General features: G+C 49.1%; 1 pseudogene; it reads left to right on the top strand.

Moving 5' to 3' along the window:
- The window catches only part of LOC144268827 (antigen WC1.1-like), a 48,341-nt pseudogene that overhangs the window by 13,350 nt on the left and 17,136 nt on the right, over nt 1-17,855 (top strand).

Here is a 17,855-nt window from a genome sequence, read left to right on the forward strand (position 1 = left end):
TAGCACAGAGAAGAAGCAAAGGTTAAGATATGGTCCATACTCGCCAAGTCCGGGCTGCCGTGAGCCATGCTGCTGTGGACCCATCTTGGTTTCCACTTTGTCTCTTTGTCTCTCAGTCCCAGGTGAGCTCTCATGTCTCCCCAAAGGCCAGCTCTTATCCGAGACTCCTGTCGCTGCTCAGTCCATGGTCCTCCTCCTGCCGATTATGGCCAATTATCCATATTGCACCAAAGCAAACACATCACAATTCCCATAGTCTACATGCCAAGCAGCAATCCTGTACCTACAAGGCAGTACCAGGAGGGGAGCATGAAAATGGACATGCCCCAGGTGAGAACAGCAGAGAGGCCACCACAGAGCAGATTGAGTACGGTCCCTGTACACCAGCTTTGCACGTACAACAGCCACTTACACCGAATTTGCCCAGGCTTGCACTGGAGAATATGCACAATATAGATTTTGCTGACCACGCCCTTTTTTGCTGAGCCACTGTCCAAATTCTCTTTTGGAGCGTGCCTCTTGTCTCACCGAGCCAGCGGGTCTAGTTGCAGCTACAGCGACTTCACTCAGCCACCAATCACCTCAGAGGTGGCAAATGGGTGCAGGGCACTCGTGGTGATGGTAAAGGCCCACTTCACACCAATGCAGCTGCCCACACGTAGCTCTACGGAGACCTGAGCCCCCTGCGTGCACGTAGCCCTGCAGTCACTACTAGAGTGAAACTTTTCTCACACTGGTGAGCTATTTATCGTCACTGGAGCTCTACGAGTCCCGCCCGAGACAGGAAGCCTTTGTTCATTCATTGCAGTGAAGGCCAGACTCTCCTTACTGCCTCTGGACAGACAGCTGTGCATGTCAGAGGCTGTGGAGTTAAGTTTAAATTCGCTGACAAAAAACTTCATAAACACAGAGTTCATGTTGCCTGGAGGTATCTTGTGCCCTTCTAGGATATCGAGTTGGGAAAACTCAGACCCCTGAAAACCAGGCAATAGAGAGTTATGGTAAATGCCACGTCAGCCTTAACTCTGCCCCCTGGAGTTGGAACTAGCCACTGGCACTGGGAATTATTTGCCTGTGCTCCAGCTGCAGTCACTGTGTAATGTGTAGCTGTACTGAATGGTGGAGGCATGAGTGGGAGCACTTTGGCAGAGCTGTGACTGTGATGTGAGGAGGTCTGGGTCTAAGCCACCCTGTGATCAAAGGGAAGAGGTGCCTGTGTACCCTGGGGGATCCCACATACCTCATTTCAGCGCTGTGTTCTGCAGGGTGTGTCAGTGGTGGAGCACAGGCATCTTCTTGCCGTGGGGATTGCAGCCGTGAGGTGAGAGATGGAAGCAGTCTGTGTGTTTAATGATGAGTAGGTGAAAGGACAGTGTTTGCTGGAACCCTGTGAGTACGGTTGAAGGGGTTGTGAGGGGGCAAAGGGGCTGTAAAATGTAACAAGTGTGGGGTTGTTTCTGACTGGGAAGTAGAGTCAGTGTTTGGAGGGCACTGGCCACTGAGGACCCCCCTCTGTGATTGTTAAATGTTTTCATTGTCTTGTTTGCAGATGCTCCTGTCCCAGGCCTTTCCTTTCCCTTGCAATGGCTCCCATTTTACAGTTTGTTTTCTGAATGTGGGTCAGTGTCATGGAGGGTCTCAGCCCAGCTATGGGACCCATGGCTGGGGTGGAGGCTTAGGTGGGAGGAATCTCTGATCCGGCCAGGAGTTAGCCTGCTCTGTGGGCTGGAAGGTTTCGTGTTGATGCCGTCGTTCGTCAAGGCAGTAGTGATGCTGGTGCTGTCTGCCCCACGGGGCCCTGGGACTGGGGCTGCCAGTTGCCACTATTGGGGGAAAATATTTGGGAAACTTAGTCATGGTCATAGAAACATTTAATGAAAATCATTGAATTAGTGAATTTTCCTGTTGGCAAATAATGTTTATAACCGTTAACTTCTTTTCAAAAAATTGCATATGAATTTACATTGGGATTGCCAAAGAGGCTAATGGGAGTTCAGTGACACGTTTAGTGAGACGAGGGATCCTATGTGCACAAGGTCCACGTTTTAAAAGATATTTAGGTTTCTATAAATGCAGATAGGTGCTCAGTGGGATTTTCAGTTGTGCCTGGTGCTGAACACTGAGGAGATTTGGAAAGTCCCAGTAGATGCCTGTCTGCACTCCTAGGGCCTGAATGTCCTTTAAAATCTGGCCCTGAGTCACTTTTGAAAATGACACATAGACTCCTAGGTCACTGAGGCACATCTGAAATGTTTCCCCTTAGGCTAAAATCCCGACCCAGGCACCCAGCCAGAGTAGCTTAGGAGATGCACAGGAGACAGGGTGTTTATGGGGTCCCTTTCCCACCCTCATAGGATGACCAGGCAATGGGTTGATTGTTCCAGCTCTCTGATACCCTGTAGACCTGGTGTAGCATAGAGGGATCAGCCAAAAGCATATCTCAGCCTTACAGAGCACAAAAAATATCATATTATGGAGGAATTTCCTGTGACTCCATAGTTAACGTAACAACTATGGGCCCATTATATGTTTTATTTTTAACTCTTCACTTTTAACAGTTAGTAGGAGTAATAAATTCCTATGCAAAAGACACAAGGAAGAGTAGAATATTTTCCTTTTGAATTTCAAATGTTTTAACAGCTTCCCCTGGCAATGGGAACTAAAGGTAAGTGTTTAATCTTAACCCTCTCTGGATTGTGAGCGGTTCTATGCAAAATCTCACCATCCTTTTAACATGGGGGACGCGAGGGCAGGGGGGCGTGATATGCATTTCCTAGCATTGTTAAAAAATAAAGATGATGGGCAGGACTTTATAAAAATGAGTTTCATTGCCAATACTTTGAAATTCTGCAGAAAACAGACTGGCCCTTGCAGATGTAAATTCTCGAGCAACTACAGAAACAGCCTAGACTCCACTAGTTGGGCATTCACGGTGCCATTTGTGTTGAGTTCCCTTCATCGATAGCACTGCAGTTCCCATGCAACAGTCTGTGTACGGTATCCTCTGTGTTTCTGGCCCTCTCGTCAGGACCTGAGGGGAAGAAAGATTTCTCTTCCCTAAGGCCTTTCTGAGACTGGGCTCAGCTCGCCCTGTTCCTCTCTCTTTCCCTACCAGGGGCATCCTTCCTGTGCTTCTTTATCAGATTTGGGCTGATGGGCTGCTTGGCTCTTTATCCACCCAGCCTGCGAACCTTCTTATCTAATTACCTCAGTCAGCTTTCTTTGGGGGACTAACTGACATCTAAAAGATCAGTGTCACACTGTCCGGAGGGGGCATGACTGGGAGTTCCTACCTCAGGACAGATTGTCAGAAAACAGGGTAGACGCTGCAAACTGGTGGTGTGTTCTATCTTTAGATTTCACCAGGTCAGTAACAAATGTGAACTCCTGGATTCATAGGCACTGACTCCATGGAAAAAATTAACAGGACTTAGCACCCACCAGAAGCCAAGCTCCCCCAGCGCCTCCTGCCTGCCGGCGGCTCTGCCAGTCAACTCCTCCCCCTCCCTCCCTGTGCCTCCCACCCACCACGATCAGTTACTCAGCAGCATGCAGGAGGTGCTGAGTGGGAGGGGGAGGAGCAGGGATGGGGCGCGCTTAGATGGGGGAGGGGTAGAAAGAGGTGGGGCAGGGGGGCATTGGGGAAGGGTTGGAGAGCGGGAGTTGGGCACGCCCTGGGGCAATTGGAAGATAACTATAACAGTCTTAGCATGGAGTCACAGACCCTTAGACCAGTAGTGGGCAACCTGCACCCTGCAGGCCACACACAACTGCCTTAGACTCCCCAGAAAAGCTGGACTATGCGATCAAATGGTTACTTACACCAAAAATCACACCACATTCACTTTGCTCCCAAGAGACCAGTCACTTACCCTAGATCAGTTGGTACCCTAGATCTTACACCAAAGACAACTTTGGTAGCCAATTGTATAGTAAACGAACTAAAGATTTATTACCTAAGAAAAGGAAATAAGAATTATTAGAGGTTAGAGCAGTAAAATATATGTACAGGTGAGTCACAGTCTATAATTCCAAATGATATCAGAGATGTAGCCATCTGCCAGTTTCCCAAAAGTCTCTCAGGGCTACCCAGAATAACTCTGGGGATCTCCATCTTTTCATTCACTTATTCCACCCTGTTAGAATCCAGACAGTCCAGAGATGAAGGATCTTTACGTAAAACTGTACTTATGGCTTCTTCTTACAGAAAACAAGCTGACAGGATCACTACCCAGGTGGACTCTTCCTCTGATGACAGAGAGTGAGGAATGCATTTAGAGTATTTGCCTCTGATCATCACACACAATGACCACTTGCTTTGAAATTAGCATTTTTCTGTGAAAGTTCTTCATTTGCATTCCACAAGGCTTCTTTCTCATTCGATAGGTTATTTAGTGACAGGGCTATAAACAGTATAAATGTTTGCTATTGCATTATAACAGGATACAGATAAGTGAGAACAATGCAAATAACATCCTGTTGGTTTTCTTGACAATTAAACACTCTTATACGTTTACACATTTAATAATCACTTTTATCAATACAAGTACACACATGAATTGGCCAGGCTGTGCATTTGTAAGTATTCAATGAGAGCTGAGGCTTTGGCATGAGCTGGCACCTGGTCTGCCTATATCACAATCAGACCAGATTACAGACTCTTCTGTTCACTCCCGGCACTCTGTCCCAGGGAGACTGTCTTCCTCTATCAGGCCCAGGCAGTGCAGAAAGGAAACCACCTGAACTGAATGGTGAGGAGACAAGAATCAGACCTGAATGAGAGGAGGAGGGTAGATTGGGACAAGAAGCCTGTGGGGTGGCCGGGGGACAGCCCGACATTCTGAGACTGGATACTGGTGGGAAGCGAGAACCTGGGACTGGGAGAGAAAGGGGGAGATGGGAACTGGCTGGGCAAGGGGACTGGGACTAGGAGGAGGGAGGAGGAGGAGACTATTACGGGCTAGGCAGGGTAAATAGAACAAGAGTCGGGGGACAGAGACTGTGACTTGCTGAGCAAGGAGGCTGGGAGCTGGGGGAGACTGGGACTGACTGGAGAAGGAGTCTGGGACTGGGAACCAGTGGGAAGGGACTGGGAGTGGGCATCTCAGCTGGAGCTGCACGTTTGCAGTGGGAATAAAGTTTGGGTTTGTAACAGGGCGCGTGAAGGCCTGCGCTGCCTAGTGGTTGGTGCCCCTGACCTCCAGCCCCTTGATTTCAAGGTCAATTTGTCTCAGTCTTTGGATCTTTGGTGGCACCGTGCTGCAGTCCCAAAGTTTTTCAGATGGGGCAGCCACAAGTTTGGTAAGACTGAACCCCACAATGTCTCTGGGCTTCAGGGAGCCAGTTACCTCAGTTGCCGGAGGCTCTTAGGTCTCCTCCACAGTCCCCCTTGGCTGGGTAGACAGTGATTACTCCCTGGTGGCTGCCTCCGCTGGTAGGCTAGTGACCCTTCCCCCTCAGGTAGGGACCTGGATAGCTCCCGCCTCTTCACCAGTCAGCCCTCAACTGAGCCAAGCTCTCTCTTTTTCTCCCCCCAGGCCTGGCATTGGCTGCAGGTACAGCGGGATGGGGCTAGCTGGGCCCAAAGGCTCCCTTTAACCCCTGCCGTGCTGGCAGAGTAGTTCCACATGCCTGTGCTGAAGTTTGGACAGGAAGATGAGTCTCTCCATGGTCCTTATAGTTATGGCCATTCTTGTCACTAATCCCTGTCTTCCCTGGATAGAGGCGCAGGGCCAGCTCATAGGCCAAACCCAGGGTTACTTCCTCAGGCAGTCAGCTATTGACTGTAATGTAAGTTTGCTTCGTACAGACTGAGTAGAAACAGAACAAAGGACTCGGGATTGGGCCCATTCAGAATTATTCCAGAAATAACCAGTCAGCCGTCTACAAACTGCCCTGTGCACTGGATATCACTGAGAAAAAACACATGTGGTAACCGTGATTCTGCACCAAGCGATTTTTGAGAGATGCTGTCCTGACTGAATACTCGAAAACTTTCCAAAAACTGACAGTCGCCTTCTGATATGCAGTGTTGTTGTAGGTGTGTTAGTCCCAGGATATTAGATAGACAAGGTGTGTGAGGTAATATCTTTTATTGGACCCATTTCTGTTGGAGAGAGACAAACGTTTGATCTGACAGAGAAGAGCTGTGTGTAAGCTCAGAAGCTTGTCTCTTTCACCAACAGGAGTGGGTCCAATAAAAGATATTACCTCAGCCATTTTGTCTCTCTCAACCCCTTCTCGTCCAGTTTCAGTTTTCATTTCTGGTTGGATTAATACCAAACTTTGCCAAAACATTCTCCTCTGCCAAGGTCCCTGCCTCAGTCAGTGCACAGGCTGGATGGTGACAAGGCAATGAATAAGGGTTGCACAGTGAAAGAGGCTGTTGTCTGTAGGCCCACAGCCTCATTGGTTGCAGCAGCAGCATCGTCATCATTGGCGAGCCCTCCATTCGAGGATGATCTCTACCACAGATTTACATCTGGGTCCTGAGACGACTCAGGAGTCCGATCCTGAAACCATAGATCTGCCCACAGTAGGTACAGATGTTTCCTGACGGGTCAGCTGCCTGCTGGGAGAAAGTTCTTCTTTCCTTCCTTCCCTCTCTCTTTTCAACTTCGAGGGCAAGGCACTTCTCCTCAAAGCGGGCCACTGCCTGTTGGAGGATGTGGCATCACTGAGATTAGTTGGTTGATTGCTCCTCTCAGCTTGTCATGCGTTTTTTTTGAGATACGCTTTCAGTGTGTCTTTGTAGGGTTTCCTCTGACTACCATGGGATCTCTGACCATGGGTGAGCTGAGAGTAGAGGGCTTGTTTTGGGAGGCAAGAGTCTGGCACCCGCACACAATGTCCAGCCCAGCAGAGTTGGTGAGTGAGGATCATTGCTTCAATGCTAGTGCTATTAGCTTCAATGAGGATGCTGGTGTTAGTACTGTGATCTTCCCACTTTATGCAAAGGATCTTCCAGAGGCATTGTGGGTGGTACCTCTCCAGACTCTTGTGGTGCTGTCTATAGGTCACCCAGGTTTTGCGTCTATACAGGAGTGTAGGAATAACAATTGTCTCATAGACCTGGATCTTGGTTTCCTCCCGTAGGTCATGGTCTGTGAAAATGCTCCAGAGCAGTTTCCCAAAGGAAGCACTTGTGCACTGGATCCTGTGCTGGATCTCACTGTCAATTTTTGCATTTTGAGAAAGTTGGCTACCGAGGTAACAGAAGTCCTCAACTCTCTCCAAAGTCTGTCCCTCGATGGTGATTTGTGGTGGCTCATGTGCAAGGCCTGAAGCAGGCTGATGGAGCACTTTAGCTTTCTTGATATGGAGTGAGAGTCATAGGCTTCGCTAAGTGTGTGCAAAAGAATCCAGTGTGGACTGAAGGTCATTTACAGTGTGCGTGATGATGATACAGTCATCAGCGTTTTGAAGGTCATGGACACCCTGAGGACTTTAGACTTAGAGCAGAAATGTCAAAGATTAATAAACAGCCCATCCATTCTATATTGAATGGCAACTCCAGTGGGCAGACCGTGTTTATCAAGGACCAAAATGGCTGCTAAATATATGGAGAACAGGGTTGCGGCAATAACACATCCTTGCTTAACCCCAGTTTTGACGATGAAAGGATCCATCTCCAGGCCATTACAGAAAATGGTGGCAGTCATCTCACCATGAAGAAGCCTTAGGCCCTTTACTAGAATTTGGAGGGCAGCCAAATCTGGCCAGCACCTTCCCACAGGGCTCTGCGATTGACAGAATTGAAGGCCTTTGTCAAATCAATGAGAGCCATGTATAGGTCCTGATTTTGCTCCTGAGACTTTTCCTGAATTTGGTGGGCAAGGAAGATCATATTGGCTGTCCAGCAGGATGGTCTGAAACTACACTGAGATTCCAGCAATATTTCCTCATCAAGGGGAAGTAATTGGTTTAAGAGGCTATGGGCAAGAATTTTCCCTGCTGCAGCTGGCAAGTCAATGCCACAATAATTTCCACACTCCAACTTATCTCCTTTCTTAAAGATTGTAACAATGCTGACATTTCTCAGGTCTTCCGGAATCTTCTCATTTTTCCAAATTTGAAGAAAAATGAATCTCCCGACAGCATAGCTCTGAGGATCATTGGAGCACACAAGCCCCTTCACCGCAAGAAGGTGACGGTCCCTGAAGAGGGGCTGCAGCAGTGGCAAGATATGTCACCAATAAAATTATGCTGAAATTGCGCTCCTGGCTGCTGTGGGCCAGAGTGGCACCAGGCACCAGGATGGAGATGAGGGAGACTGTATCCACCTATTGGGCCCAGGCAGTGTGGGGAGGAAGCTACCCGAATTGAATGCAGATTGGGTTGGCAGGGGAAAATAGATGAGGATAAGGATGCAGGGGGAATATTCTGAGTCCGGAGGCTGGTGGATGGAGAGAAAGTGGGACTGGGAGAGAAAGCGGGAGATGGGGACTGGCTGGGCAAGATGACTGGGACTGGGAGGAGGGGGCAAGAGACTAGGACTGGCTAGGAAGGGCAATTTGGACAGGGATTGGGTGGGGAGAGACTGTGACGTGCTGAGCAAGGAGTTGGGGAGCTGGGGGAGACTGGGACTGACTGGGGGAGGAGTCTGGGCCTGGGAACCAATGAGGAGGAACTGGAGGTGGGTGAGGAAACAGACCAGATGAGGAACCAGGGTGTCAGGGGAGTCTAAGACTAACTGGGTGACGAGACTGGAATAAGCAGCCAGGGTGGGGTGGGGGAGACTGAGAGTAGGTCTACATGAACATTTAGTGCGTGGCAAGCCGGGGTGTAAATCTACCCTGCACTGTCCTGTCATGCATTGAGTGTCCATGTGGATGGTGTTGCTGCGCACTGAGGCCTTGTCTACACTGCTGCCTAAGTTGATGTAAGTTACATCGCTCAGGGGTGTGAAAACAACCCCCCCCCACGAGCAATGTAACTTACATCAACTTTAAGCAGTGTCTGCATCGCACTATGTCAGCGGGAGATGCTCTCCCGCCAGCAGAGCTTCTGCCTCTCGATGAGGTGGACTAATTATGTAGACAGGAGAGCGCTCACCCATCGACGTAATGCATCTTCACCAGACGTGTTAAATCGGCTCCGCTGCACGGATACAGTGGCACTGATTTAGTGTGGGAGCGAAGAGAAGTCCTAGCAGTTCCCTTGTGTGCTTTGATCTCTCCCGGTTCCAAGCACTGGGGAACTGTTAGTGCGCAGCAGCTGGTCCGCACAGACACTGAGTGTGCAGCAGGCTAGTGCGGGGTAAATTTACACCCCAGTTTGACACAAGATAAGTGTGTGTAGAGAGAAACCCTGAGACAGGAAGAGGCATCCAGGGAGGGGAACTGGGGCTTGGCACAGACCGGACAACCCAAGGCAGGGATAAGTGTGAGAAACAGATCAGCTGAGGACCCCAGAGGGACAGCACAGAGAACAGGGGGGAAAATGGCAGAGGAAGCCAGAGGTGAAGTCGAGGACTGGCTTGTCCAGGAGACTGGGAATGGGGATGAGAAGCTTGAGGAGTGGAGACTGGCACTGGGTAGACAAGAAAAATGGGACTGGGACACAGAGCAAGGGATGGAGAAGAGACAGGACCGATACAGGGACTGCTTGGAGGGGATGGGGCAGAAGGGGTTAGGCTTTGGGGAACAGGGGAAGACGGGTCTGTCACTACCAGAACACACACCTCTCCAGAGCCTGGAATGGAACCAGGATCCCTGAGCTTTGCCATTCCCCTGCTGTCAGCAAATATCTGTCAAACCCTCCAAAACATTTTTCTGATCCCGCTCTAGTGCTGGTCCACAAAGAGGATGACAACCTACTACTACTGTCAGTTACGCCGTTAGCTCAAGTGGCAGTGGTTTCTGTGGTGGATCTAAAGGTTCCAACCCTGCTGATGACCCATGTGGGTGTCACAGGGTTGCCATCTTTCTCATGGCTGGTAACCGGATCCTTGAGGCTCTACTTCCTGCCCTGCCTCTTCCTCCCAAGGCAACGCCCTTCTCCACCTCTTCCCCCAAGGCCCCGCTCCTGCTCCACCTCTTTCCTCAAGGCCCCGCCCCTTCTCTGCCTCTTCCCCTCAAGGCTCTGCCCTCATCGCTCACTCCCCCTCTCCCCTCGTCACTTGCTGGATCGTCTCAAGCAGCCGGCCTGCAGGTCCGAAGCCACCCTGGCTGAGCAGGATCTGGCACAGAAAAATGACCCGGTTTCCCCCCCACACACCCCCATGGAATCCAGATTTTTGGTTCAGGTGTCATTTAGGTCCCTTTTCGACCGGACTTTCCAGTAGAAAACCAGGCACCTGGCAAACCTAAATGACACCCGGACTCAGAAGCCAAAAAAAGGACTGTCTGGGTAAAACTGAGACGGGTGGCATCCGGAGGGTGGCAACATGATTCCGCATCTTGGAACTTCTGTTTTTTCAGTTTGCTTTTTTAAAAACCTAGGATAATTATGGACAAAACGTTACTTTTAAGGAATGTTAAGTTTGCAAAGTTGAGCTGTAAAAAATAACGAAATGGCAGAATTAAAGTTGTCTTTGTAACTTTATTTTGGCCCACTTGTACATCTGCGTTAAGATACTGTCTTTAATTACAGGATAAGAAGCTATTTTCTCCATGAGACCCCTGCCTCATTCAGTGCACAGGACAGACAGCATGGGCATAGTTTGGGAGGGTGCAGGGGGGCATTGGCAGAGGAAAGGCATGGGGGGGGCACGCGGGGTCGGTGCAGGGAACGGGGTGGGGGGGGATGGAGCCACTTCTCCTGAGGCTGAGAGTAGCTGCTCCGGGTTGTCGCTCTGCAGCTGTGCACTGCTGCCTGGGTCCTAGTGCCTGCCCGTTTCCTGTAAAGCGGTGAGTGCCTGCAGGGGGCAGAGGACACTGGGAAAGGGGGAGGGGCACGGGGCAGCGGGCAGGTGAAGGGGGTGGGATGGGAAGAGAAGGAGAGAGAGGAATGGGAGCGGGGAGCAGGAGCCCAGCATGTGGCGTCCCCTCGGCAGCAGCAGCCCCAGCAGGGAGGCGGCTGCAACGGCCCTGGGAGGCCCCAGAGCAGCAACATCTCTGCACCAGCCGGTGCTGGAGTGGCCACAGCTCCCAAGCTCAGTTCGCTGCAGCAGACAGCAGCAGCTGGGGCTCACCCATTGAGCCATCCTGCCCCGCCCCCAGCCCTGGCAGCCCAGAGACCACTCCAGGCTGGGGTCGGGGGAGGGAGAGTCAGTGAGCCAAGATAACTGGCTTCAGCATGCACGTGTGTGTGTCTGTGTGTGTGTGTGTCTGTGTGTGTGTGTGTGTGAGCGCTCTCTGTCCCCCCCAAATACAGCAGTCAAACTACGCCTATGCTAGACAGGGCTCTGAATCAGGGTTGGTTGTGGCGTGAAGGAGGCTGGTCTGTGTAGGACCCTGCCGCATTGGTTGCAGAAACTGCAAAGTGTGCTGTGTGTGAGGCAGGGGATTGCAGAAAGAGAAAGGAGGGTCTCTTGTTAAGGCAGCTGAATCCTGCCCTGGGGAACTGGATTCTCTCCCTGCCTCTGCCACAGAGATCCTATGTGATGCTTGGCAAGTCTCTGAAACCAAATATTTCACAGGTGGTCATTAATTGTGTGTTCCTCATTTTATGGGTGGCCCCCTTGTAACCGTGGGGGTCTGGTTGCAGAAGTGCTGAGCATATGCTGCTGTAAACTGAAGTCAGTAGGTCAGGGGTGCGCAAACTACGGCCCATGGGCTGGATCCGGCCCCTCAGGGCTTTGGATCCGGCCCGTGGGATTGCCCCCCGTACTGCCACAGGCCCCGCAGAAACAGCCAGCACCACATCCCTAGGACCCCAGGCCGGGGGGATGGGTGGGCAGAGGGCTCTGTGCATTGCCCTTGCCTCCAGGCACCACTCTCCGCAGCTCCCATTGGCCGGGAACAGGGAACCGCAGCCAATGGGAGCTTCAGGAGAGGTACCTGGGGGCGTGGCAATGGGAGCGCACGGAGCCCTGTGCACCCCCTCCCCCAGGGGCCGTGCAGGGATGTGGTTCCGGCCGCTTCCCAGAGCGGTGCAGCATGGGGCCAGGGCAGGCAGGCACGGACCCTTCCCTGGCCCCTGTGCGTGCCGCTGCCACCCCGGAGCTGCTTTAGGTAAGTGGCGCCAGGCCGGACCCCGATCCCCTCCTGCACCCTGCCCCCGAACTCCCTGCCTGCACCTCGCACCCCTCCTGCACCCCAACCCCCTTCCCTGATCCCCCTCATACACCCGCACCCCTCCTCTGCCCCAAATCCTTGCCCTGAGCCCTTTCCTGCACACGCACCCCCTCCCACACCCCACACTCCCTCCCACACCCCAACCCCATGCCCTGCATACAATTTCCCCACCCAGAGGTGGCCCTCAGCCCAAAAAGTTTGCCCACCCCTGCAGTAGGTGTTCTGCTCTGAACATACTAAGTGCTGTATAATGCTAAGGAATCTGAAAAATCAGGACCTGGGTGTCTCAAGTTGGGCACCCAAAATCAGTCGACACTTTTGATCATTTTGGACATAGTGTCTCTGGGCTTCAGTTCCCCATATGTAAAATAGAGATAACAACACTTCCCTGCCTCCCAGGGGTGTTGTGAAGAGAAATTCTTTAATGTTTGTGAAGCACTCAGCTACCATAGGAATGAGCGCCATAGAAAAGCCCATGAGGAAATGAACAATTCTGTTTTGGGAGTTCAGTTTGGACGACGTGCAGAACATAAGGGCTGGGGCCAAACATTGCACAATGAGTATAAAAAGAACGATTGACCTTCCACCCATTCAGTCAGCACCACGTGTCCTGTGCACTGAGTGAGGCAGGGGTCCTGGGGCAAAAATAGCATTTGATCGTGTAATTAAAGACTGTATCACAATGGAAATAAAAAAGGGACTAATTAAGGTTACAGAGGACAACACAAGTCTGGCATTCTGAATGTTTGAGTGCTTGACTTTACAAATTTAACTTCCTTTTAGAAACATAGCTTTATAGATTTTAAGGGCAGAAGGAAGCATTAGATCATATAGTCTGGCCTCCTGGGTAACAGGCTACAGAATTTAATCCAGTTACTCCTTAACCAAATCCAATAATTTTTGTTTGGCTAAAGTACATCTTCCAGAAAGGCATCCAATCTTCATCTAAATATTTAAGGAGGTGAATAATCTTCTGCTTCCCTTTTTAGTTTGTTCCAGTGGTTAATTGTCCTCGCTATGGAAAATGTATGGCTTACTTCGAATATGAATTTCTCTGGCTTTAACTTCCAGCCATTTGTTCTTGTTTTGTCTTTCTCCACTAGATAAGGAGGCCTCTACTTACCAGTGTTTTGTCCCTGCGCAAGTACTTCTACACTAAAGTACTTATACAGTATAATCACACCACCTCTTGGTCTTCTTTATTAAAAATAAACAGACGGAGCTCCTGGAATCTCTCACTACAAGGCATATTTTCAAGTCCTTAAATCATCTTTGTGGCTCTTCTCTGCACCCTTTCGATTTTTTTTAATATCCTTCTTAAAATGTGGACAACACACTGGGTGCGGTATCGGTCCCACCATACTGTATACAGAGGTAAAATCATGTCCCTGGTCAGAAATTATCCAACAAAATGGAGCTTCATTGGAAAATGCTGGTTTGTTGAACTGGACATTTCCCATGAAAGTGAGTCGGGTGCAATGAACTTTCTCTAGACCACAGGCAGGGTTGTGGCAGAAATCTGCATGGTTAAGTGCCAGCTGGCTTGGGGGACTCCAGCCAGCCCTGCCATGCAGACTGCCTTGGGGCCAGGTACCCCAGTCTTCTCAGGTCAGCTTCTCTGGGATAGCTGCACCCTGTAGACTGCCCCAGGACCAGAGACCCTGGTCTTCTATCGTCTGCAGCTCCAGGGAAACACTGCCATGGAGAAGGGAGTCCCAGCTTTAACCAGGGCTCAGCTCCCAGCTCCACAGCAGGGAATTTAGAAATCCTGGGTGGGATCCTGATTCCCAAGGTCTGCGGCTCTGAGGCAGCCCTGTTTTGCAGACTGCCCCAGACCGGGAACCCCAGAGCTTCGGTACTCCCAGGCCAGCTGGCTATTTGGGACCCCAGCTGGCCCAGGAGTCTGGAAGCCCAGGGGTCCCCAGCCCAAGGCAGTCTGCATGGTGAGGCTGCCCAAAAGCCACAGACCCTGGGATCCCCAGCAGCAGCTGAGAGAAATTGACCTTTTTGTTTTTCTCTTAGCACTGGAGGTGAAACTGACAAGAATGTCAGTGTCACTCAGAATCTGCTGGTGTCCCTGGGAGCAAATTTCATGTCGGACACACCATGTGTTGGTCTTTCCAGAACAAATTTGAGGGGATTTCTGGTTCACAGGAAGTTTTGAACTAGCAAAATTTCCTGTGAGCTGGAAATCCTGCGTTTCAGCCAGCTCTTCTCACTGCTCCCCTGTTTAAACCGCCAAGGATCACCTTCGCCTTTTCACAGCATCACCCTGGAAACGCTAGTCCCATTGCTTGTCCACTATGACCCTGCATAGACCATGGGAAATATCTGTATTGTTATGTATATTATGTGTACTTCTGTTTCTTTTATTGCTGTTTTGCCATTTTTTACCAGGTTCAAAGAGTAACTCCTGCTGGAGCTCCCCACATGTCCCAGCAAGGCAGACAATGGCTACAGAGAACCCAGTCACTGGTGCTTAACTGACAATACGGGTGTCAAGGCCTTTGAACTTTTGCCTCTGATCAAGCCGGGCACCCCTCCCCCCCTAGCTTGGGAGAGGGGAGGGGCCCTTCAAGTGGGAAAATTAAACAAAGAGCTTGGGAACTATGAAAAGGGGAGTCCTGATGAACAAAGAGGGAGATGCAGGGTCTGCGAGGAAGGAGATTGAAACCCAGTCCCCAGAAGCAGGGGTACCTGGGATAGGGTGGGCCAGCCCAGGTTTTGAGGGAAATGCTGAGGATTACGTAAGACATATGCCCGTTGGCCTTTAGTTGCCTTAACACTTTTCTCTCTGGTCACTGTGTTCCTATGGATACATAAATAATATCACTCTCCTGGGCCTAGAACTATTCAATATTTTCATTAGTGATTTGGATGATGGAGTAGAGAATAAACTCATAAAATGTGTGGATGACACAAGCCTGGGAGGGGTCACAAGCTCTTTGCTTAGAATTCATAATGACCTTAATACATTGGAGAATTGGTTTGAAATCAGTAAATTAAAATTCAGTAAAGACAAGTACAAAGTACTAGACTTAGGAAGGAAAAATGAAATGCAAACAATCCAAAATGGGGAATAACTTACTAGGCAGCAGTACTGCAGAAAATGTTCTGGGGTTATGTTGGATCACAGACTGAAATGGGTGATGCTGTTTTGAAAACAGGAAATGTCATTCTGGATTTTATAAACAGAATTGTCATATGTAAGACAGAGGAGGTAATTGTCCTGCTGTACTCAGCACTAGTGAGGCCTCAGCTGGAGCAGTGTGTCCAGTTTTGGGCTCTCTCTCTACAATGGGTAGGTAGGACAAGAAGTAATCCATTTAGATTGCAGCAAGGGAGAGTCAGGTCAGATATTAGGAAAAACTTTCTAACTATAAGGATAGTTAAGTACTGGAACAAGGTACCAAGGGAGGTTGTGGAGTCCCCGTTGTGACGTTGCACTCCATATGTTTTATGGAAATATGCTTATGAGTGTGAATATGATGTAACTGGAATATGCTTTATGCAAAAGGTCTCATGTAAGGTATCAAAACAAAACTTATAATCTACTGAATATATTCCTCCTATTTGTATGTATGTATCATTCTTGTATCTGAAGCTAGACATATGAAGTATGACTCTGAGGTCCAATTGTAATTATGCAAAGTGTGGGCCATTAATGGTGGTTTAGAAACTTGATGGCTCCCATTGACTAGGACAATTGGTTGTAGATGGTTTATTTACCTGCAAGCCTTCCTGTGTACGTGTGGGCCAGCCTGTGGGTAATGAACAATGAGGTCTCACAGGACATCCATCTTAAATCCATCTTAAATCTGGTACTTTTCCATTTAGAAGGAGGGGTAGGGACAAAAGATTCCTACCTTGTGCCAAAGCTATAAAAAGAGGTGGAGCAGGACAGACTGGGCTGTCAGTCATGAGAAAGCCCCTGTTTTCCACCTCAGATGTCTGGTGGAACTAATAAGGACTGTAGCAGGGGACAGGATTGGGCCCAGACTAGAAAGGAGTCTAGTCTGGGAAAGAAGCTTATTGGAACATCTCTGAGGGTGAGATTTTACCTGTAATCAGTTTCTTAATGTATTAGGCTTAGACTTGCGTGTTTTTTATTTATTTTGCTGGATGACTTACTTTGTTCTGTCTGTTATTACTTGAAACCACTTAAATCCTACTTTTTATTCTTAATAAAATCACTTTTGTTTATTAATAAACCCAGAGTAAGTGATTAATACCTGGGGGAGCAAGCAGCTGTGCATATCTCTCTGTCAGTGTTATAGAGGGTGGACAATTTATGAGTTTACCCTGTATAGGCTTTATAAAGAGTAAAACGGATTTATTTGGGATTTGGATCCCACTGAGAACTGGGTGTCTGGATGCTGGAGATAGGTGACCTGCTGAGCAGTTTTTGGTTGAAGTCTGCAGCTTTCGGGGTGTGGACCAGATCTGGGTGTGTGTTGCAGCAGGCTAGCATGTCTGGCTCAACAAGGCAGGGTTTTGGAGTCCCAAGCTGGCAGGGAAAACGGGCTCAGAGGTAATTTCAGAACATGAGGTGACAGTCCCAAGGGGGTGTCTGTGACCGAACCCATCACACACGTCATTAGTGACTTTTAAAATTAAGTTAGACAAACATCTTTCAGGGATGGACTAGGTATACTTAAACCTCTCTTGGTGTGGGGATAGACTAGATGACTTTGTGAGGTTCCTTCCAGTCCTATATTTCTATTTATTTCAAGATTTCATAAGCTATTCAGGCCTGCTGATTTTTTTTTAAACTTTATCCCTACTAGATACTGTTTAACATCCTCCTTAGTTACCAACAGACTGCAGAGTGGTTCACCCTCTTCACATAGTATGAATACACTTCCTGCTTCTATCCCAGAGCAGAAATGTTTATTGAACACTTCTGCCTTATTTGTATCATTATAAACTATTTTACCATCTCCATTTGTAATGGGCTACACCTTTGTTAGGATTTGTTTGTTTGTCTTTACTCCTAATATACTGAAAAAAAGGGTCATTATTGTTCCTAGCCCTGCCAACTATGGAGTTTTCCCTGATAGCTTTAGCTTCACTTATCGATTTTCTACATCTCAGAACTTCCAATGTATATTGATTGCTAAATTCCCCTCTTTCCAGTTGTTGTACATTGTTTTTTAAAAAAATGTCTAACCTCTGCCTGCACTGTCCCACTGCACCAGGATGGGCTTTTGGCTAAAGTTCTAAGGCAGTGGAACAACGAACTCCCTAAGGCTCCTTTGTCATTTTCATCCTTCATTGGCTTTCTAGGATACATGGAGCTCCAGCTGGTTGGAGGGGACAGTGCCTGCTCAGGACGTGTGGAAGTAAGACATGGAGACACTTGGGCTACAATCTGTAATGCACACTTTGATCTCAAAGCTGCCAGTGTTATCTGTAATGGACTAGAGTGTGGAACAGCTCTATCTATCCCAGGAGGAGCTCATTTCAGAGAAGGACATGGACAAATCTGGACTGAGGAATTCCAGTGTGTAGGGAATGAGTCACACCTCGTGTACTGTCCCAGGATATCACACGGGAGTCAGACGTGCTCACATGCAAATGATGCAAGTGTCATATGCTCACGTAAGAATTTGGCACAATGTCTCTAAAATCCCAGTCGTGTGTATTCTAGAGTAGGGTACAGCAAAAAAAATGATC

This window comes from Eretmochelys imbricata, chromosome 1 (assembly GCF_965152235.1).
Source record: "Eretmochelys imbricata isolate rEreImb1 chromosome 1, rEreImb1.hap1, whole genome shotgun sequence".
Classification (NCBI taxonomy): domain Eukaryota; kingdom Metazoa; phylum Chordata; order Testudines; family Cheloniidae; genus Eretmochelys; species Eretmochelys imbricata.